This window comes from Rhinichthys klamathensis, unplaced genomic scaffold (genome assembly GCF_029890125.1).
Source record: "Rhinichthys klamathensis goyatoka isolate OS25496 unplaced genomic scaffold, OSU_Roscu_1.1 h1tg000333l_1, whole genome shotgun sequence".
NCBI lineage: Eukaryota > Metazoa > Chordata > Actinopteri > Cypriniformes > Leuciscidae > Rhinichthys > Rhinichthys klamathensis.
In genome coordinates, this window is record NW_026606848.1 from 355,757 (window position 1) to 379,651 (window position 23,895).

The window sequence follows — 23,895 nt, forward strand, 5'->3', positions numbered from 1 at the left end:
TTGTGCAGTGAGCTGGCCAGACACATCAACGGAGGGGGGAAAATGCAAACCTAGCAGGAAAAGAAGCCATCAGAATTACGGAAATCCTTTCTTTTCCTCCAGTCTGCTAATACAAATGGATTTTATGTACGCAACTCGCTTATATCTGCACCATTAGTGTTGTTACGAGACATTCTTGCTTTAGCTTTTGGACGTGACGCTTATTATTATTTAGATTTATTTTCAACTCTCCATGCAGTTGTTATGCCTTCTTCACGAAGCTATAAAGATATGTCGCTTCATGAAACGTCCATGCTTTATTCGTAGTCACTAAACTGCTACTTTCTCTCAGCATAAACTGGAGATTACGTATTTTTTGTGTATTAAAGAAGTCTCTTCTCTTGACTGGTCTGAGGAATAAGTTTTATGGATGAAATGGGAGACCCTCAGGGGTCCGCGCGCCTGAAAGCGCGTTAGCAATGGCAGCGGCCTGGAAATTTGTGGACAGTCATATTACATTAACTGTAGCTATTACGTTTGTCATCGCGATTTACATCGAGATTCCGAAGACAGGACAGAAAGTGACTGAGTGAAGAGTCTCTCTTCAACTGCGTGCAATTCACCCCAAGCTCGGGTGAGTATTTTAACTTGGGGTTCATTGATACTCTTGCCATTAATGCAGTATGTACATACAACTTAGCTGCAGGTTTTGATAGTGTATTTTGGGTGGATGACAGTCTTGACTAATGAAACTGACATGCCCATGTTTTTTCCCCTCTTGTCATTCATAAAATATGCACTGAACATGCACACAAATTAATGTGTGACGAACAGCAGGTGTAAACTGATTCACTAGTGCTGGAAATCGTGTAGAAAACCATGTTCTGGTATTAACTCGATCATATGCATGGCATGCAAGTACTCATGTAAACAAACGAATGCTCAAATGGTTGGTATTTTACGGAATGAGTGCTCAAGGTCAGTGTTTCCCAACCTTTTTTGTCTTATGGACCCCACAGCAACAACAGTAAGGTGGTTTAATGACGGGGTCATCGACACAACCAGAAATTGTTCATTTTGCTTTAAATTATGCTGTATATCATTGCTATTGTTATATAATTTAGCTCTGACAATATTATTGAAGCCATGTCAAACAAAAAAGTAACCGATAGTGGAGGTGGAAAACACTTACACTAATCACTAAGGCGCTGTTCACACTGTCAGTTTTTGGGATTGACAACCACATTTAGCTACTTACAGGTGTGAGTCTCAAAATGTCCCGTTCACACATCAACTTACAATAGCGTCTCGTATACTGTCTGCAGTGTTAGTTTGTTCCATTATCAGTCAAGCAATAGTAGAAAGCGGGGAGGAGTCTCCTGGCTCGCCTTAACTGCGTGCATGCGCAGGTTTGCCATATAATAATATTTATAACATTTATAACCAATACAAGGAGCTGCGCATGCACAAGTAATTATCAGGTGTACGAGGACAGCTTGCATACCGTTGTCACTACTTGAACCGCCTGCGATATGCCGATTTCTGTGCGTCTCTCATTGAAAATGAAGTAGAGACCTGCGTTTGTCAAAGTGGCCCTACCGGCCCAATTTATGAGCAGCCCACCGGGAATTCTCCAGATTATCCTGATGGCCACTGGGCCTGACTGTCTGTGTTACCTGCAATGAGAGTCAAGCCCCTATACTCTAACCAGTATCAAGCGACCGTGGCCAAAGTAATATCAAAGATGGCGACATCCATAAAACTAAAAATCTTACTTTTAACACAACAAGAGTCCAATCATGCTGCAAGTTCATCCATCGAATCTTCATCAACTGACAGCAGCTTTTATATCTTTTATAAACACAAAACTGACAGGAGAAACTCTGGTGGAGAAGTGACCGTATCTTAAACCTTCAGATGACACACAGCTTATATCACCGTTGCTGGAAGTTACCGAAACCACACACAAAAACACAACACAGTGTAGACGCTTGTTTGTGCAGTGCAGAGTGGCTCTCTCACACTGTTTGATGTGACAGACAACTAGTTGTCCAGTACGATTTTGTTCACACTACGCAGATTTTTCTAGTGTGCGGTTCTTGTGAGTCCTGAAAATTTGCGGGTGTGAGTTCGGTTATTATAGAATGTGGTTGTCACACCTGTAAATAACTGTACTGTGTCTGTCTGAGCATAACCGTATTAAGGACTTAAATACAGGACTGACAACCGTATTCTGCTGCTATGTGAACGGGAACGTTGCCCAAAACTAATTGATAAAACGTTTGCACAAAAAATGGAGATAATCATTAGTTATTTAGATTTTTTTTAGTTCAATAAATAGACCATGTCCACTTGATCTCCCCAATTTGTGAGTTCCACATGTGACTGACAACTTAAATGAACTTGAACTATGTATGCATTGCACACACATTGTGTACCTTTTTTTTGTTTCTCAAGCAAGTTTCTCAAACTTCTTTTTATTAAAGCATAGCCTATGATTTAACATACAATTCACCCTTATATTCTGAGAATCTTTTTTATAACTAAATAAAAAAAACAAAAACAAATAAACAGTAAACTTAAAGTGGTACAACATTAAAACAAAGCAAAACAAGATAAGACAAGTAATGACAATACAAAAACAATGGCAAGAACACCACCAGGCTGACCACGATTCCCCCACACTATCCCAACCCCATATCCGCCCGTCTAACCCCTTCCCATGAATCTCCACCCCATCCACCCTTCCTCATAGAGACCTTCACTCAAAAACCATTACAATTGTCATATAGGCCTATCGTGTGCTAGGATGCGGACTGTTGTACTGATATTTTCGTTTTTAGGTATGAAATGAGGGGTTTCCATGTTTTATTGAATAAGTTGAGTCTGTCTCTCAGCTTATACCTTATCCTTTCTAAATTAAGTGTGTTAGTTAAATCTTCTAACCACATCTTAGAGGTACAGTTGTGCTCTTCCATAAGATGAGGATTAATCTCTTTGCTATTATGAAACAATAAGAAATAAAACGCTGCTGTGCCACACTCAGTTTCCTGAAGGTCTCCGATATTCCAAGAATGAAGAACACGGGCTAAGGTTTGATTAAAGTATTTATGACCTCAGACATAATGTTACATATATCAATCCAGAACAATTGGACCCTTGGGCATAGAGCAAAGCTATGGAGAAGTGTTGCTACGAAAGAGTGGCACTTATCACACGTAGGTGACACCTCTGGGTATGTTATGTAGTTTCTCCTTTGAGTAATGAAGCCTATGTATGTATAATTTTAAATTGGACAAGACAATGTCTTGCGTTATCTGAACAATAGGGGTTATGCGCAACATTCTTCCGGGTTCTACAAAATGGGTATAACTACTTCCGGTCGTCAGCTACTGAGGTAAACACAGCACAGCAATGGCGACATTTATAGCCGGTGTTTACAGGAGCTACCCATTCTATCCATTTCAGATGTATACCGTATTGCCAAACGAACGTCCAGAGCCCCGAGTACAGTGGTGTGTCTCCTTAGCCCATAGTTAATTTCCCCCGACACAGAACAGATCGGTACACAACAAAAACTGCTGTTTGGATGTTCTCGTTTCTGATACTTCAGCATTCGTGACATTTTAATTAAAACAGAAATAAGAATTGTCTTATAAAAAAAGCGAGTTCACCTCAAAATGAAAATTTCCTGATAATTTACTCACCCCAATGCCATCCAAGATGTTCATGTCTTTCTTTCTTCAGTGGAAAAGAAATTAAGTTTTTTGAGGAAAACATTTCAGGATTTTTCTCCACACAATGGACTTCATGTGCAACCAACATGTTGAAGTCCAAATCAATGCAGTCTCAAAAGGCTTTGAAGTGCTTCAAAGGCTCTGCATGATCCCAGTTGAGGAATGGGGTATTATCTAGCGAAACGATCGTTCATTTAAAAACAAAACAAAAAAACATTGATATACTTTTTAACCACAATTGTTCGTCTTGTGCTGGTCTGCGACGCGCATGGCATTACGACATTGCGGTGGAAACGTCACGCGTCACGTCATCTATCTAAGTTATCTGTTTCAGATGTATACCGTATTGCCAAACGAACGTCCAGAGCCCTGAGTACTCTGTTAGATAAAGGATTTAAGTTTTACGCCTCCTCATTTAACGTTACTCATGATTATGAAGGTATGTAAGACAGTGGTGTCTCTCCTTAGCCCATAGTTAATTTCCCCCGGCACAGAACAGATCGGTACACAACAAAAACTGCTGTTCGGATGCAGTACTCCAGTTCAAAAAGGCAGGGAAGGGCGAAAAATTCCATCTCATTTTCTCCTCCATCTTCAAAATCGTCCGACATCTTTGTTTTAATTTATTATTTAAAAAAAAAATATATATTTCGTGACGTTTCCAACGTGATGACGTAATGCCTGGCGTGTCGCAGACCAGCACAAGACAAATAATTGTGGTTACAAAAAGTATAAATGTTTATTTTTTTTAGAATATGAACGATCGTTTCGCTAAATAAGACCCTATTCATCAGCTGGGAACGTGCACAGCCCTTTGAAGCACTTCAAAACCCTTTTAAACTGCATTGATTTGGACTTCAACATGTTGCTTAAAGTCCATTGTGTGGAGAAAAATCCTGAAATGTTTTCCTCAAAAATCTTAAATTTATTTTCCACTGAAGAAAGAAAGACATGAACATCTTGGATGGCATTGGGGTGAGTAAATTATCAGGAAATTTTCGTTTTGAGGTGAACTTATCCTTTAAATTACCTCAGAGATCACCTAACCACTGCAAACCGGAAATGCTTAGACCTGTTTTCCGGTTCGAATGTTGGGCGCTCCGCATAACCCCTATTATGTATGTTTTCAAGACTTTCTTTCCATAAATCATCTGGAATAGATTCACCAAGTTCCTCTTCCCACTTGCGTTTATAATTTTCAGTCGATGGGGAGCTTATTAATAAGAGATTGTTATAGACGCAGGATATTAGTTTACTTTCGTTAAGAGACCATTTCAGACAGTCATTTATTTTAGATTGTGATTCAGTCTCAAATTCTCTTTAAGTATTTCCGAACGTAGTCCCTAACTTGTAGGTAACGAAAGAAGTTATTATTCCCCAGCTCATACTTCCTCTGTAGTTGTGTGAATGAAGCAAAGACGCCTCCCACGTATAAGTCACCAATACATTGGACACCCCTCTCACTCCATGTAGAAAAGGCTCCATCCAGACTGGAGGGGGCAAATGTGGGATTTCTAGTGATGAGTAACAGAAGAGAGATTGGTTTAAGATTAAAGGTGGTCTTGATTTGTTTCCAGGTACAGATCATGCTATGTATGATGGGATTGTGGCCATAGAATACGGGTGGCAGTCCTCCTGCTCCAGCATTAGCCAATCAGACATTGGTATTGATGTGTCCAACCAAAAGGTAAACATCTTAATCGCTGAGGCCCAGTAATATATCAAAGTCTGGGAGTGCCAATCCCCCCTTTGGCTTTGGCCTACAGAGATGTTTTTTTTTTTTTACAAATTCTGTGAACCTTGTGTCCCCACAGAAAAGGAACTATTAAAGAATCTAGGTGTTTAAAAAAGTTTTTTTTTTTTAGAAACATTGGGATGTTTTGAAATAGGTATAACAATTGTGGGAGGAAAATCATCTTTATAGCATTAATTCTCCCAATTAAAGAAATTGGGAGCGTGTCCCAGAATGATATTCTAGTCTGTAATCGCTCTATTAGAGGGGGAAAGTTTGGCTGGAATAGAGATGAGTACTGCTTTGTCACTTCTATCCCCAAATAGGTACATTTCTCTGGAGAGACTGTAAATGGAAAGTGATCTAGGTGTGCTGGCATATGGACTGGCATTAAAACGCTTTTAGTCCAATTGATCCGATAACCCGAAAAGGTCCCAAACAGGTTGATTGTGTCGAGAAGATTTGGGATGGTAATTTGAGGCCTTGTTATATAAGAGGATGTCATCTGCGTATAATGATATCTTATTATTTGTGTCTTTGGTGGAGTATCCATAAATCTGGGGTTCCATTCTGATACATTGGGCTAGAGGTTCAATAGCCAGCGCAAAAATGAAAGGGGATAATGGACACCCCTGCCTTGTCCCTCTATGTAAGCTAAACGGGGAAGGATATTGTCCGGTTTGTTAGGATTTGAGCCGTGGGATTCTTGTAAATGAGTTTAATTAGTGACAGGAACTTATTTCCGAAATTGAACCTACTAAGAACTTCAAATAAGTAACGCCACTCAATCTGGTCAAATGCCTTCTCGGCCGGTGTCAAGTGCAAGTATGACAAGATCAGTAGGTGGACCTCTCTTTGTGTATATAATATTGAAAAGACAAGCAGTAGCACTCCTATTTGGTATGAAACCCTCTGGTCCATATAAACTAGCTTTCCCAATAGAGGATTCAGCCTGTTAGCCAGTATCTTTTCCCATCTACATTAAGGAGGGAGATAGGACGATAAGCGCCTCCTTCCTGTGAATCCTTCCCTTTTTTGTGAATTAATGTGATCACAGCGGTAAAGGGATAGATTTTCACTGAATGTTTTGTATAATTGTTTTGTATAATTCCCCTGGAAGTCCATCAGGATCGGGTGTCTTATTACTCTTTAGGGAGGCAATGGTGCTCCGAACCTCTGCAATTGTGAGGTCAGAATTCAAAGAATCACAATCTTCCTCGCTCAGTCTAGGAAGCTCACATTTGTCTAAAAATGCATTAATAGTTACAGTGTCTGAAGTGGTCTTTGAGGTATACAAATCAGTATAAAATTCAAGAAACCTGTCATTGATATCTTTAGGGTTTGTAAATAATGTATTATTGTGGGCTTTTAACGTGTATCGTTCTGTCGTTTTCCATTTTTCTGAGTTGTCTAGCTAGTAGTTTGTGTGGTTTGTCACCAAATTCAAAAACATTTTTGCCTAGTATAGAGGAATGCTTTACTTAGTTTTGCAGAGATAATTGTTATATTCATTCTTAAGTGTTGCTATTTTCCTGTCCAATATAATAGAGGGGGAGTGTGAATTTTCTATGTCTATTTAATTTGATCTTCTAATTCTTTTAATTTGGTCTTATGTACTTTTCACCGAAAAGCTTCAAACGAGATGATACAACCTCTTATGTAAGCTATGAATGCTTCCCAGAGGATGGAGGGAGAGGTATTAGGGTTGTTATTTGTAGGGATGCAACGATACCGCTTTTTCAAAACCGATCCGATCCGATACCAAAATTCTGAGTATCGGCCGATACCGATACCAATCCGATACCAGTGCAGTTTTTTTTAATCAACTAGAATTTCTATAGTTCAACTGTGTGTTGAACTGATAATCACTCTCTTATGTGTTTAACACAATCTACTTAATACAGACAACTTCATTTTAAAGAAAAACAACAAATCAAAAAAAATATGATCATAATCTATGACAAAAATGCTATTATAAACTAGATAAGTGGATAATTCAGCAGTAAAATTTAGTCTAGGAAAATCACGAGTGCACAATAATTGTATAAAATCTGAACATTTAGTGAAAAAAACATTTAGTGGGGAACAAATAAGAGACAATAAATATAACACTAAATCTGGTAAAACTTTACACATTGCTCTTTGTATTGTTGTAAAATACATTCATGAAAAACAAGATAACAAAAATCAAAAAGATAAATTATTATATATAGCCTAGGCTACTATAAAATTGTGACATGTTTTAAATGTATAGCACAGCTGTTTAATGAGGCAACGACATATGATAGGACAGAACAAGAAAGGCTATTTAATAATCTTTCATTGCGTCAAGTCAAGTCACCTTTAGTTATATAGCGCTTTTTACCATACAGATTGTATCAAAGCGCTTCACAGTGATAACATGAAAACAATATAACAAAGTTTGTTTCTAAAAGAAATTGCGTCAACGTCCACCTTAAGTAAGGCAGATCAATAATATTATTGAATATTAAATGTTAAATGTCCCCAACTAAGCAAGCCAAAAGCCAAGGCAACAGTGGCAAGGAACCAAAACTCCATCAGGTAACAGAATGGAGAAAAAAACCTTGGGAGAAACCAGACTCAGTCGGGGGGCCAGTTCTCCTCTGGCCAACGAAGGAACAGTGCATGATTCGGGCAGCATTACAAGTCAGATTGGATCGGAACATTTAGAGTATTTTTTGGAAGTCCAAGTATGCACGCCGGTCTTAAGACGAGTTGTTGAGGATCAGTGCCGTCCACCAAAGAGAGTCCATATCGCCCGTGTTGAGTCGTCACTTCATAGGCTTTGTGATTGGAGCATCTGAAGTCTCCGTGAGAGGCTGGATACAAACTGGAGCTGACGAACGCCATTTTCTCGGGACTCGCGTCCCGAGATAACAGCAGAAAAGCAAAGGGAAAATAATTAGCGTAGCTGCTGTTCATAATGATGATTTCCATAACACAGGCGTAAATGACAAAACATGAAGACAGTGACTCTTGCGTCCCAAAATCACCCCCCTCCGTCCCCCACTCTACTCAGCCCAGCTTACTGACCTCTACGTCCCTCCTGCTGCTGAGACCTAACCACAATCTCACAATCTCTCCGCAGCCCAACCATACGCGCCAACCCGTTGACTAAGGCTGTCGAGCCCCACTGGTGCGTGAATAGGCAGTTTCAGTGGACAACGGTTCCGTATGGCATACTACCTACCGCAACACAATATCTGCCCAACCACCCGTCATTCACGCAATATACACAGGAACGTAATGACTGCAAATACTATGCAACCTATACAGATAACCTACAGTCTCTTCAAGTTTTACAGTATTAAATGCATTTGATCTGATTCAGCAGTATTATAAAAGGTAAGCATTATGTAAATGCTTGGCTAAAAAGATGCGTCTTTAATCTAGTTTTAAACTGGGACAGCGAGTCAGAGCCTCGAACAATATCAGGAAGGCTATTCCAGAGTTTAGGAGCTAAATGTGAGAACGCCCTCCCTCCTTTAGTGGACTTAGATATCCTAGGAATGACTAGAAGCCTCGAATTTAGTGATCTTAAAGAACGCGATGGATTGTAGGGCGATAGAAGGTCCATTAAATACACAGGAGATAAACCATTTAGGGCTTTATAGGTCAGTAATAGTACTTTGTAATTGATACGGAACTTTGCGTCACTGTATTATGATATGAAAGGCTCCAATACCTCGCGGCACAAAGCGCATATGCGCATCCCAAACGCAGAATGATGCGCTTGAAGCAACATGAGTCACAGCACGTCGAGTCCGCATTGAAAAGTTCAAAAGCACAAAGGAAAGACATTGATGGGTAGTGTATTATACAGTGTCCATGATCTATGCAATAGTTTATTGAGCCTTTTCTTTTAACAGTTTTACATTTCAGTTACTGTGCGCGTGAAGAACAAATAGTGCTCTGACTCTAGTGTTGTGATCTAACAGACACCCGGTAGAAAGTAACATGATTAAGTTACAGCAATTACAGCAAGATAAAGTTGTTTTATGCGAAACCATAGAGCTCTATCTACAGATCAAATATAATAATAGTAACATTGAATAATCTTAGAGAGAGTTTCCTCGTGTTGACTGTCGTAACCGAACGCGAGGCGCTGTTTGAATGCTGAATGGAGAATGACTGACAGCCGCAGCGGAGGGTGATCTTGAATTTAATGACTTAAATATTAATTTCTATCTCACATTATACTATATAATGGCTTCAGAACACTTATAATATAGTGCACGAAAACGTTATGGTGCTTTATAATGTTTTGTGGGGCTTAAGAATAACAGAATAGCCTAGTATATCGCACAATATCGGATTTGGATCGGCCTCGTCTGACCGATACCCGATCCGGCAAAAATGGCAGTATCGGAGCCGATACCGATACTGAGGCCCTGTTTACACGAAAACGATTCCGGGTGAAAACGTAATAATATTTTATCGGGTGTGCCTTTCGTTTACACGGCGACGGCGTTTTTGGGGCTTAAAAACGCAAAAAAGTGAAACCACCCTCCAAAGTGGAAATCTTAAAAAAGCTCCACCGTCGCGTTTCCGTCTAAACGGGTAAAAACGCAAATCTGCTCATGGCGGCTCTCGTCGCGTACGCATTTACGTCACAGGGATGCGCCAGTACAGGAAAATAACAACCAACATGTCGGATTATTTCCATACGTCGGACCTTCAAGTTGCCCTAGCAGCTCTGATAAACGTCCAAGAGTCTTTTCAATTTCGCGCTACTAGGGAGAGAAGTAGAAGGAAGGTTGTACGCAGGCGCACGGACTTGTTGTTGTTGTGTGGCAGTGCTTCACATTGCCACCTAGCCGCCTGGAGTGCATACTACATCGCGTTTCTAACACTTTTGCGGCTCCATAGAGTAGCCCCAGAGTGCAGTCTGGACGATGGGGCGGGGCGACACTTTTAGGTGGGGCGACACGTGTCGCTCCGCCCACATCCGATTTTATTGGTTTATAATACAGCAATCTTATTGGCATAGACGCTTGAGGCACGAGCATGCGCATTCCTTTATGTACGAGTTTATGAATTATCTATGACGCTGTTTGGCCGTACTATATTAAGTGATAATTGCGATTTCAGTAACGATCAATTGGATAATGTTTTGATGAACTTACGAATCAAGTTAGATGAAGTTACTGTCAAAATGTATTCACAATTCACATCATTTCAAAGCAGCTTTACAAAAAGTAATATTGTAAGCTTTAATATTGAGCAGTTTTATGGCTTGGCGATATCACAAAATATGTTGCTGATAAATAATACACTGTTTGAGATTTAGCCTAGATATAGGCTACTATATTAATTTACCCTGCAGATAAGTCAGTGCCACTTTTGGTGGGCAATGAGCATGACTGCATGAAATTACTGGCAGATCAAAAGGAGAGATCATTTCTATGTGGGCTGATTTAGACAATATTTCTCCGCATGTCATGCAGAGCTCCTTAATTTTACATCATTCGTTTATGCTTCTTCGTTTTTCCATTAGGATCAGTGAATAAACACAAACTCGGGATTTTACACAGATAATTCCCTGTATTTCAGTATAAACAAAGGATAAATCCGAAAGTGTGTTTTATTTTATTTTAAAGCAAAACCACGGTGACAAATAAGACAGGCTACCAAATAGCAAGCCCTGGCCATTGGGTTATGTGCGTACAATGGGAATAAAATCCGTGCAGCGCTGCAATGTGAAAATAAATAATAAAAAAAAATGTTTTTTTTTGTGTTTTTTTTTACTAAAACAGATGTTATGTTGATCTATAGCAAATATTATAATCTAGGCTATGTGCTCAAGAGCGTATTTAAGCAATTGGCCTACATGTTCATATCACTTCTGTGCTGGGTGTTTTATTTATTTTATTACAGCCTATTATAATTGCACAGATTTATAGCAGTGTGTTTTTTTTATGGTTATGTCTTAGAATCGGTTAAGCCTCTATGTGAGTGTTAATATTTGTAACCATTTTTATCCAGTAGCCTACATGAACATGAACACGCAATGCGATGGTGGATGAATAAACAATTGGATTTTTAATATACCTGATGTCACAGTCACAGATAGACAGTCGTACATAACCGGTTGACACTTATTAGAAAACATGAATCTTTAAAAAATATAACATAGGGCTTTACAGAACCAATAGGCCCTCATATTGTATGAACAGGTAATCAACCAGGAAACGTGTTTGCCATTAAACATTTTATTTGCACTTTGTACCAAATAATGCAAGCATTGGACAATCTCGTTAAAAAAAATGACAACAAAAAACGGTCATGCTTTAGAATTTAAAATCAGCTGCTTACATTCTTACAGTCAATTATCATCATTTGCGTAAAATCCCGAGTTTGTGCTGATCCACCGATCCTGATAGAAATATGAAGAAGCCAAGTGAATGACGCACTAATCTAATGTAAAACATCTCCCTGAAGTACAAGTAATGTCACCAAGCGTTCGTTTTTAAACAATAACTTAATCTATACTGTGTCTTAAGTATAATAAAGTATTAGCCAATAGATATTAACAAAAAATACCATGGTAAACTGATAATAAGATACAATTAAAGTTAGAATTTAATATTTCTTTGATACGACCAAATCATTCACAAAATCGTACATAAAGGAATGCGCATGCTCAGACCTGAATCGTTTACACCAATAAGATTGCTGTATTATAAACCAATTAAATTGGGGGTGGGCGGAGCGACACGTGTCGCCCCGCCTAAAAGTGTCGCCCCGCCCCATCGTCCAGACTGCACTCTGGGGTACTACTCTCCATATGCACGCAGATTCCCCCCCCATAACGCTCGTCTAAACGCAGAATAAAAAGTGAAAACGAAACGCCACTTTTGCGTTTTCTCTTCAGATAGTTTCCGTGTAAACATGGCCTGAGTATCGGATCGTTGCATCCCTAGTTATTTCAAAGTATAAAGAAATCTGGTCTTTTAAGTATTCGCAAAATGTATTTTCAGTGAGTAAGTGCGAGTTCAGTTTCCAAGAGGCATGTGGCTTATCTACATGATCTAAACACAACAAATAGGTGAGTGGGCTGTCATCTGAAATCACAATGCTGTGATATTTAGCATTCAATGTGGACGGTATGAGTCTGGCGTCCACCAGGAAGTAGTCTATCCTACTGTAGGAGTTGTGTACAGGTGATTAAAATGAGTAGTCCCTACCTGAAGAATTTATCACTCTCCATATATCCAGTACATTCGTGTTATTAATGAACGTATTTAAAAATTCACTAGAGGCATTTCTTGGAAGTCTCTTCGTGGAGGACCTATCAAGATGTGTCGAGGATAGTAGTATTAAAGTCGCCCCCTATTATCAACTGTGTTTTTGAGATGTCTGGTATCAGTGAAAAAACCTTCTGAAAGAATATGGGGTTATCTATGTTGGGAGCATATATATTTACTAGAGTGAGGGAAATGTTGTGGATTTCACTAATAACTATAATATAATATAACGGCCCTCTTTGTCAGTGATAGTTTTTTTCTGTAAAAAGGGCACACCTTTTCTCAATAGAATGGCCGCACCTCTTGCTTTGGATGCAAAGTTTGAGTGGTAAACTTCCCCTATCCAATTTGCTTTTAACCTGCCATGCGAGCCACTCATCAAGTGAGTTTCCTGTAAGAACATAATGTCTGAGGTCAGTGACTTTAGGTGGGTCAGAACTTTACCTCTCTTGACTGGGTTATTTACTCCGCGTACATTCCAGCTGGAAAATGTGAGACCCTTCATCCCTCTGCTGTCATTGTTTAAACTATCATACATCAGGAATCTGTGATCAGTACAGTATCGGTAGCAGTACAGTTATCAATGTGTAGGATTTGAGTGAATGGTCTTCATATCCCTTCCCTCCCCTCCCCTTAGTATCCATGGGCATACACACACACTCACTACACACACAAATATAAACATATACACAGGCCCACACACCCATACATATACCCAATATCTATAGCTAAGAAGGAAAACTGTAATCAGATTCGCATCGTCTGTAAAAAAAAAAAAAAAAAAGAAAAAAGGAAAAGTTGTATGACCAAACACTTAACTGAGTTGCAACTCCAACAGAGGCAATAACACATTGGATATCTTCAATAACAGTGAGCCATTTCCACACTTTAAAGAACTAGCTGAACAATTGTCAGGGCTCTAGATAAGATATCAGAGAAGTAGAAAAAAAAGAAGGTAACAAAAAAAAAGGTAACAGTGCAAACCTCGATCTGTATGAGGCAGGACATAACATTTTCCAATTATTATTCTAATGAGAATGGTGGTTTTACAGTCAGATGGCTAGGCACCAGCTGTGTGTGTATGAGTGTAACTCGCGTGGATAGGTGACAGCTAGTGTTCAATTCAATTCAAATGTATTTGTATAGCGCTTCTCACAATACATATTGTTTCAAAGCAGCTTTACAGAAATTGCATTTCAGAAATGTACATAGAAAAATACAGTTAGTTAATCATGTATTAATTTAGGGCATAACATATTGTTGGCGTCGAGTCGTCTCTTCACAGGCGTTTAGTCATCTCATCGCAGGTGTTGGGGCATCTGAAGTCTCCGTGAGAGGCTGGATACAAACTCGAGCTGACGAACGCCATTTACCTCAGGACTTGCGTCCCGAGATAACAGCAGAAAAGCAGATGGGAAATAATTAGCATAGCTGCTGTTCATAATATTAATGCATTCGATCTGATTCAACAGTGGTATAAAAGGTAAGCATTATGTGAATGCTTGGCTAAAGAGATGCGTCTTTAATCTAGTTTTAAACTGGGACAGCCTCGAACAATATCAGGAAGGCTGTTCCAGAGTTTAGGAGCTAAGTGTGAGAACGCCCTCCCTCCTTTAGTGGACTTAGATATCCTAGGAATGACCAGAAGCCTCAAATTTAGTGATTTTAAAGAACGCGATGGATTGTAGGGCGATAGAAGGTCCATTAAATACACAGGAGCTAAACCATTTAGGGCTTTATAGGTCAGTAGTAATACTTTATAATTGATACGGAACTTAATAGGTAACCAGTGTAGAGATGATAAAATTGGTGTTATATGATCATATTTTCTTGACCTAGTTAGAAATCTAGCAGCTGCATTTTGCATCATTTGTAATTGTAACTAGCACAGTTTCTGTGCTATGATGCGGTCTGAATCCTGACTGAAATTTTTCATAGATATCATTTTCTTGCAAGAAAAAGCACAATTGAGCAGACGCAACTTTTTCTAGTATTTTAGACATAAATGGAAGATTTGAAAAGGGTCTGCAATTTGCTAGGTTATTTGGATCTAATTATGGTTTCTTAATGAGAGGTTTTATTACTGCCAGCTTGAATATTCTTGGAACATGACCTAAAAATAAAGACGAGTTAATAATATTGAGAAGAGGCTCTTCCACTACAGGTAACACTTCTTTCAGTAGTTTAGTGGGTATTGGATCTAATAAACATGTTGTTGGTTTAGATGCAATAAGTTTATTTAGCTCTTCCTGTCCTATAGTTGTAAAGCGGTGTAGTTGTTCTTGAGGGGCGATAATTGAGGCTGAATCATAAGACACCATAAAAGATTGTACATTTACAATTGTGTTTCTGATGCTTTCTATTTTCTCAGTGAAGAAATTCATAAAATCATTACTACTATACTGTAACGGAATATTTTGCTCAGGTGATGTCTGTTTATTTGTTAGTCTAGCCACGGTGTTAAATAAAAACCTTGGATTATTTTGGTTACTTTCTATTAGTTTGCGGAAATGCTCAGCCCTGGCTTTTTATAACGTGACATACTGTCTTTCCACGCGATTCTAAAGACCTCTAAATTAGTTTGTTTCCATTTACTCTCTAAGTTATGAGTTTCTCTCTTGATAACATGCGTAGCACTGTTGTACCATGGTGCTTTAGTTTTCACTCTAACCTTTTTTAATCTAATTGGTACAACAATTTCTAATGTACTAGAGAAAATGGTGCTCAAACTGCTTGTCATTTCCTCTAGTTCATCTGTTTGTTTGGGTTCACTAAGCAGCTGAGATAGATCAGGTAAGCTATTTGAGAATCTATCTATAGTGGTTGGAAGGATTGTTCTGCCTGGTCGATAACGTGGCGCAACATGACAAATTTCAGCAGTACGTAGTATCAAAGTTCTTTAAGGCAAGTCATGCCACTCGGCCGCCATCTTGGCAACGCCTCCGGGCAGCTATTTCGGACTAACAAGACCAGGCTCCTATCTAAATGAATGGGCAGAGAGTCAGAACTGCAGTTTCACTGGTCACCGGGACATACAAACTGCATGTATAGAAACAGCAGTAAAATATGATAAAAATCGCTGAAAAAGTTTGATGACTTTGCCCCAAAATAAGGTTTAAAACGTCTTTTTCCCCACAGGTTATACGTTTACTACGCATGCGCAAGGGTTCTCTCCCTCTGTCGTGCGCCTGCTACACAGTTTGAAGCACAGTATGTGCGCGCTCTTGCTCGCTCGCTCTAGATTCCGGGAGATTTGAACTAATTTGCGAGCCACTATCAATCTGCGGGAGACTTCTGATGTCTGATATTACACAACTCACACATACACTGCATATCAAATCTGCCGCCTTTTCAAACAGTAACGTATTTTGCGCTGTCGCAAACCTCAACTGTGCGCATGCGTCAGTGGAACCAGACGATAGGCTTAAATGTTTCCCGGCTTGACTGTTAAAAGCAGACGATTGGCTTTCCAGCGGGAGGGGCGGGGCATGTGCATACAACCGCCATCTTTTGCGTTACGGGTTTTCCCTATATAGTTGTATTAAGGATCGAGGAAGTGGCATGTCTCTATATGAATAGTCTCTGGTAGAATGCAAGTTACCATGTAATGATCAGTGACATCATCACTTTGCGGTATAATATCTATATCGGTTGGATTGGTTCCATATGATATAATTAAATCTAGTGTATGATTTAGACGATGAGTGGTACCACTGACGTTTTGCTTGACCCCAAAGGAGTTTAATAAATCTGTAAACGCAGCCCCTAACGCATCATTTGTGTTATCTACGTGTATGTTAAAATCGGCAACAATTATTGCTTTATCGACATTGACCAATAGATCTGAGAGAAAGTCTGCAATCTCTTTTAGGAAATCAGCATAGGGCTCTGGAGGTCTATATACAGTAGCCAAGGCTAGAGATAATAGGGATTTCTTTCTTACATCTAAGAGCGTAACATTTAGCACAAGTACTTCAAACGAATTAAACCTGTGACCTGTTTTCTGAGTAACATTTAGAATATCTCTATAGATTGTTGCAACACCGCCGCCACGACCGATCAGACGAGGCTCATGCTTATAACAGTATCCTGGTGGACTAGACTCATTTAGACCGAAAATAATCATTTGGTTTAAGCCAGGTTTCAGTAGGGATGGGAATCGAGAACCGGTTCTTCTTCAGAACCGGTTCCCAGTGAACCAATTCCTTGGAACCGTTAGTATGCCTGCTTAACGATTCCACTTATCGGTTCCGCTCGTTGCAAATGTGTCATGACGTCACACACGCACTGCGTTATTTTGGTTCAGAACGCAGCAAACATGGCATCGAGGCAGAAGCGCTCGTTTGGTTATATTTCATGCGAAAAGACGACAATATATGAGGTGCCATCTAGGGCTTAAATCAAACTTCATTCACGCACACGAGTCCAGGCACATACTCATATGAGACGCGCGCGCGCACACACAAACTATCCACGCACATACTTATATGAGACGCGCGCGCACACACAAACTCTCCACCACGCACATACTCATATGAGACGCGAGCACACACACACACTCAAACTCGCGCACATACTCAATGAGAGTATGACGGCGCCTCATAACAATATGGTCACTTGCAACACCTGTAAAATGTCCAGTTCGTCAAAGGGGGGGACCTCCAATATGCAGAAACATTTGGCCACACAGCATGAATAGACTTTAGTCCCATGAAACTTAAACTGGAATGTCACTGTTTCTGTCACTGCGACTCCACGAACAGGTGAACACGCACACCTCACTTTTGAAGTAAAATTGAGGATGCAGTGCATGTAATGCATCGAGATATCGAATTGAACTGAATCGATGACATGATAAACGTAATGAACTGAACCGTGAGACCAGTGTAGGTTCACACCCCTAATACTCTGTGCTGTGTCAGCGAGTTAATAATAATTAACAAACAAATAAGTTATAAGTTCAATAGGTTAGTACAAACAAACAAATTTGTACTTATTCCCTCACCCAATGAGAATCGATAAGAGAATCGATAAGGAATCGAATCGATAAGCAATATTGATAATGGAATCAGAATCGTTAAATTCTTATCAATTCCCATACCTAGGTTTCAGTAAGGCAAAGTACATCGAAACTATTATCTGTGACCATTTCATTTACAATAACCGTCTTAGGTGTGAGCGATCTAATCTAAGCTTTAGAAATTGTTTTTGTTCACTGATATTGAGATTTTCAGGTTTAATTACAATTCGATTTTTCCTAGATCCTACAGTAGATTTATTGTTTGGCCTCACTAAACGAGGAATAGACACAGTTTCTATATAATGTTCTACACTACTTATGATATCAATTAAGTTGGGACAGCAAAGACTGTGATTTGGACTTTGACTTACTAGTCAGATGGTGTGTAACGTCTTGGAGATGTTGTCCGACAGAATAGCCGCTCCGATTCTGCTGGGGTGCAGGCCATCAGCAGTCAGCACGGTAGAGCCTAGGTCGCTCCCAGAACAGATTCCAATTATTTACAAAGAGCAGTTTCTGTTCATTACACCATGACATTAACCATTCATTTAGTGCAAATAATCTACTGAACCTTTCCTGTCCTTGTCGGTACGTGGGAAGCGGTCCAGACACGATGATCGTTGCTTCAGGCGTTGTGCTGCGTACCGTCTCGATCAGGCTCCTGTAGTCCTTCTTCAGAACCTCCGTCTGCCGCTGCCTGATGTTGTTCACTCCCGCGTGCAGCACAACAGCTCCGACGCGCTCATCACCGTTCAGGATCTTGGGAACCAGTGCAGCAACATCAAGAACACGAGCACCAGGAAAGCAGTGAGTGCGCACCTTACCTTTACCTGAGGTAGCGCGGACATGACGGACCATGGAACTGCCGGTGATCACGGCGTCGTCGCGTTCCGACTCGCGAAGAGGGGAGAAGCGGTTCCGGGTGGAGATCTCGAAGACCGGGAGGGGCGGAGAGGTTCTTGCTCTGGTCCTGGCTCGTGTCTTCCGCTGTGGGATCACCCAGGGTCCATGGTGTTGTGTCGGTGCCGGCGTGAATGAAGCCAGGGATGATCGCGTCCTGGGTGCTTGCATCCTGTGCAGAGAAACACACAGAGTAGACGAGGTCAGAGTCAAAAAGTTACTAACCACTGACTTGTGAGCATCGGCGCGTGATGTTTCAAGCGCTGATCGCCGATCTCGCAGCTCGGCTTGCCTCTCTAGTAGATCACGGATCTGCTTCTCCACGGACTCCAGCTCCAACTGTACCGAATGCAGCTCAAATGTGTCCTCACCTGCACTCAGAGGTAACGTTAGACACACATCCGATATATTCGCCATTATAACAGATGAACAGTAAATTAGTAGTGATACTACCAATATCACTACTAATTTAGGACTGAAATCCTGGATAGAACCCGTATCCTTTCAGTGAAACGGGTGTAAATGAGACGATCGATGGGCGAGAGGCCACGCGTGCAATGCTAGCGGGCTTAAGGCTAGTAGCGGAAATTCGGAAAGTTGGATATAAGTAGCGATATCAAAGCAATCAGATTGTTTTTTTTATAAGGAATAGTATCGAAGAGAAGTTCACATGCTGTCAAAATAGAAAGTGCTTGTTTATAAATGAGTGGTAAAGAAGAAAATCAAGGATTTATGAATCAATTCGACGGAGCTCCAAACACAAACTGCGTACCGCGTAGTGTTGTGCTAGTGCTAGCCATAAAAGCTAACTAGTCAAGAACACGAGCACCAGTACATAACCACCTCTCTGAATATCTTGATTCTCCGCATCAGCAGTGATTGCATCAGTACATAACCACCTCTCTGAATATCTTGATTCTCCGCATCAGCAGTGATTGCATCAGTTTAAGTGTCCTCCTGTCTCACTTCAGTCGAGCCCGATGTCGAGAGGCGTTCGGCATATTCCTCCGCTTTTTTGGCATCTATGAACGAGATCTGCGTGCCGTTGTGGGTTATCAGGAGTCTGTGATGATAGAGGAGGCCATACCTGACCCCGGGTCTGCCCCGTATCAGCTCCCTGGTGCGGTTGAATAATGCCCTCTTTTTAGCCACGGCAGGCGGGTAGTCCAGAAAGATTTGGATCATTTTACCACCATGGTGGAGCTGTTTCGCTGCTGCAGCCTTGCGTAGGATGTCCTCAAGCGTGTGAAAGTAGTGTAGCCTCAGTACAAAGGGTCTAGGTGGCTTATGAGGTTCGTGCCGCCTTCGGAGGGTCCGGTGCGCTCTATCAATAAGAGGCTTCTCATCCAGGGATAGCACCTCGTGCAGTAACCCGGCGATAAAGTCTCTCGGCCTGGGTCCCTCGGTCCCCTCAGGGACTCCGATGACCCAGATGTTGTGTCTCCTCAAGCGCCCTTCTAGGTCTTCGCATTTCTCAGTTAGTTTTTCTACTTCAGAGCTCAGGTGGGTGACTTGACGTTGAAGTGCAGTGACATCGTCCGACTGGTGTGAGGCGGACTTCTCTATCTCTCCAATAGTGTTAGCATTCGAGGTCACAGTTTTCTCCAGGGTCGTAATGGAAGTCTGCAGTTCTTCTTTAGTTGTAGCCAATTCACCTCTTAGCATGGTGTACACCGTCTGTATACGGACATCGATAGTGGCGCATATGTCATCTTTAATCTGGGTAATTTCATTTCACAGCGTAGCAATAGCGGCCAGTACAGCCCGGTTTGGTGGGTCCCCCTCCTCACTCAGCTGGTCGGGCTCCACCACCTCTGTTGAGTCCGAGGGTTGATTAAGGCCTGATTCTTGTTGGTCGTTCTTTTTGGATTTTCCATTTTTTTACATCGTTCTCTCCTTCTAGGTTTAGTTTCCCACTTGCTTGTGTCTACTTATGTCACTCCAAAGCACTTTTAGGCGGTTATACAGGTGTTTAGTGTATTAAAGCTGCTGTCCGTAGCTTTTTTTGGGTTAAAAATTATCCAAAATACATATTTGATAAAATACATAACCAGCCAGTGTTCAAAACTATCTGCTTGCCTTAGCTCGATGCAAAACGGTAAGCTTGTAATAATGTTTTTAATTTTAGTGGTACTGGTGGATTTCCGCGGGAGATTCGAGCATGTCTTTGCGTCATTACGTCACATCTGTACACATAAAGAAGGAGTCTCGGCTAGTATAAGCTATATTGCGTGTGAGGATGTTGGAGGTAGAGATTTATAGCCTTTTCTCACAGCACTTGATATAATGAAACTTATCAATTTGATGGCGGATCCAGAAAGGTTCAAACGACGATCATCATCAGTGACAACTAGAGACTCACCCGCTGTAAAATGCAAAAGACTTCGTTCGGACTTCGGAGTGGCTACAGAAAAAAAGAGACTGCAACCGGACCCATGCGAAAACAAGGATAATATCGGAAGGACATTACATGATGTAGTCACGCAATGCTTGCTGACGTTGTCAACAATAACAATTAGAGAACATAGTATAGCTACTTTGCACGGTTTTGCGTGAAATGATAACTTATAAGCAATTGTTAGATTTAATCAGTGCGATTTACTGCAATGTCAGAACCAGAACAAAAGTGAATGTTTCTTACTAGTTCAGATGACATTTCCCGGTGAAAATTCTTATGTTGGTCATACTTCCAAAAAGAATAATCTGTGATTCTGAATGACAATATCCACATCGGCGCGGTGACTGACAGCTGCACACTCTCCTCAAACACTGTGTTCATCCGCGCTGTGCCGTGTCGAGGGTGTTGAACTACAACCCACGTAAAGTTGATAATTCCGCGAATGACTGCAATTGCAGATTTCGAACAGAGATGGCGACAAAGAGGAAAAATGCCGGACTGCAGCTTTAATAAAAGAAAAGTTACCGGAGCTATGTAAAACATGTCTCACTCCTCCATTGCTCAACAGCGCCCCCTTCTCAAGCAAGTTTGTGTACAACTTATTTGCTACCATTGAATTGTATTATGTATCAGCATTTTATTGATTAGCTTGATTCTAGATATCAGTATTGGCCACTGAAAACCAGTCGAAACCTGAAAGGTTTGAGTTTCAATGTGCCTTTGCATCATAACTTTCATTGCATGGACCACAACTTACACAGATGGTGTCAGATCTGTTTATGTTTGATGTAACATGGGTTTTTAGCCAGTTCATGACCTAGTGATAAAACATTGTCTTTTCAACCATTTAGAACAACTTGTCATCTCTACCCCAGAGCTGACAGGAACAGTTTTAGTCTAGCCGCTCCAAAGTGTTGGAGGGGAACCCTAGAGGGGATTTGTACTGTAAGCCCCTCCACGAGCAAAAGCCAACAGCCTCAGCGCCACGGCTGGGAAAACCAGCCACAGACTAAACAGCCGAAATTCAGGCGGGAGGTGGTTGGAGGTGGGAATGGTAAGAGAAAATTGTTGAGATTCTGGCGAGTACTGGAAAAGGGATACAAGCATAACAATGCAGGCCCAGGCCAGCTGACAGGGCCCATGGGCAGCCTTCTCCCCTTTCCAGATTCCACACATACTTACCACAAGGTAATTAAGAGCAGGAGAGAAGGAAAAACTGAGAGGGGATTAGAGATTCAATAAGGAAAAGTTTTACAAACCTTAATTCAGGGGTTCTCTATAATTTTTTGCTCCATGAACCATTTTAAGGTTTCAACAGAAGACAGTAGCAGCAGTTTTTGGGTGCTTGGTCAGTAGCTAATATCCATTCAAGTTGAGAAAAATCGCAATATCTAAAAAAAAAAAAAAAAGAAAGAAAGAAAGAAAGAACAAACATATTTTTGACAGGAAAAAAAGGTCACTTCTCAGGAAATTTGTGAAAAATAGGTATGGACGTCAGAATAGCCACTGGGGAAACCACTAATTATTTTATTTTAATGTGTTTCCATCATATACAAATCTTATGGAATCTAGGCCTATACTTTTTTTGCAATTTGCATGTTGGTGTTCCTGTACAGCATCTATATTTTCCATCGCAATTTGTTTACAAATACATAGATGGAAACTCAGCTAGTGCCTTTTCTGCATATTCAGCCTATGTGACACTTCATTTCAATGTGTGTTTACCTTTGTGTCTTTTTTAGCCTACATTTTGCTTAGTGTCTTAGACACAAGAAAAGCACATCTAGTCCACTACAATAAATTCTTAAAATGCTAATGCTTAAACGTTTTATATTATATTTTATATGTAAAAAATATTACACAATCTGACACCCACAATCAATGCCTCACGTGTCTGGGCCATAAGCGTGCTAAGGTAGCGTTTTTTGAGTCATGTACCCACTGTGGGAAGGTGACCATCGCGATGTTGAGTTCGAGACTCAAATATCTTGAGAAAGGTGGAGTCCCCTCTGCTGTTCCCCAATCTGGTCTCTCTCCCCAGCAGAGAGCCACATCGGTTAATACCATAGACTGTAAAAAAAAATATGGACGTAGTGTCCGTGACGTCACCCGTAGGTTTCAAAGTGGGCGGAGCTGGCCGTCACCATCTTGGCAGTGCGTCACTCCCGGATAACCGAAACTGAGGTGATGTGACGGCTAACAGACAGCAGACAAACAGCTATAGTGACAGCAGTGACAATCCAACCGTCACTCAAGTGGCCACGCCCTTAATTATCCAGAACTATAAGGCTTAATATATTTAAACGGATGAGTTATAAAAATATAAAAATCACTCCCTTCACAGTTGTCATGAAGGAATGACAACTGTGTCACGGAATGTCATGCAAAATTAGCTATATAGACCAACATCGCGTTTTGTACCAGGCTGTAAACGGGGGGGATTTACTCTCTTTTGGAGCCTGTCTCTAGTGGCCAGACGATTAATTGCAGTTTAAGTCATTTTCGTGTTGGATTCAAGAGAGAGACCGGAAGGTTGCTGTTTGGTTAATACACAGGGTGATCTAAGGATTACAGTGGGAGCTCTCTCGTCGGGTCAATCCCCGCGGCCCTTCTAGTGCGGGCGGGCCCCTGCACTCCACAGCGCTTCCCCACTGCAGGCACGTCTGTTGTCCCACTGGTCCCCCTTGCGCAGTATCTGCAAGCCTGGCTTACCAGGCCATCTCGCTGGGTCATTCAAATGATCAAACTTGGCTATGCGATTCAGTTTGCCCGGCATCCCCCCAGGTTCAGCAGTGTCCAATTTACCTTAGTGGCAGGATGCTCATGTCCTGCATGCAGAAATTGCGGTCCTGCTTGTGCGG

General features: G+C 40.9%; 1 long non-coding RNA gene across 1 annotated transcript in view; it reads left to right on the plus strand.

The window, feature by feature from the left end:
- Positions 1-525: 525 nt before the first annotated feature.
- The window catches only part of LOC130106252 (uncharacterized), a 29,356-nt gene continuing 5,986 nt past the window's right edge, over positions 526-23,895 (plus strand). The window contains exon 1 of the long non-coding RNA XR_008809701.1: positions 526-613. This is a non-coding gene — a long non-coding RNA (uncharacterized LOC130106252). The remainder of the gene's footprint in view (positions 614-23,895) is intronic.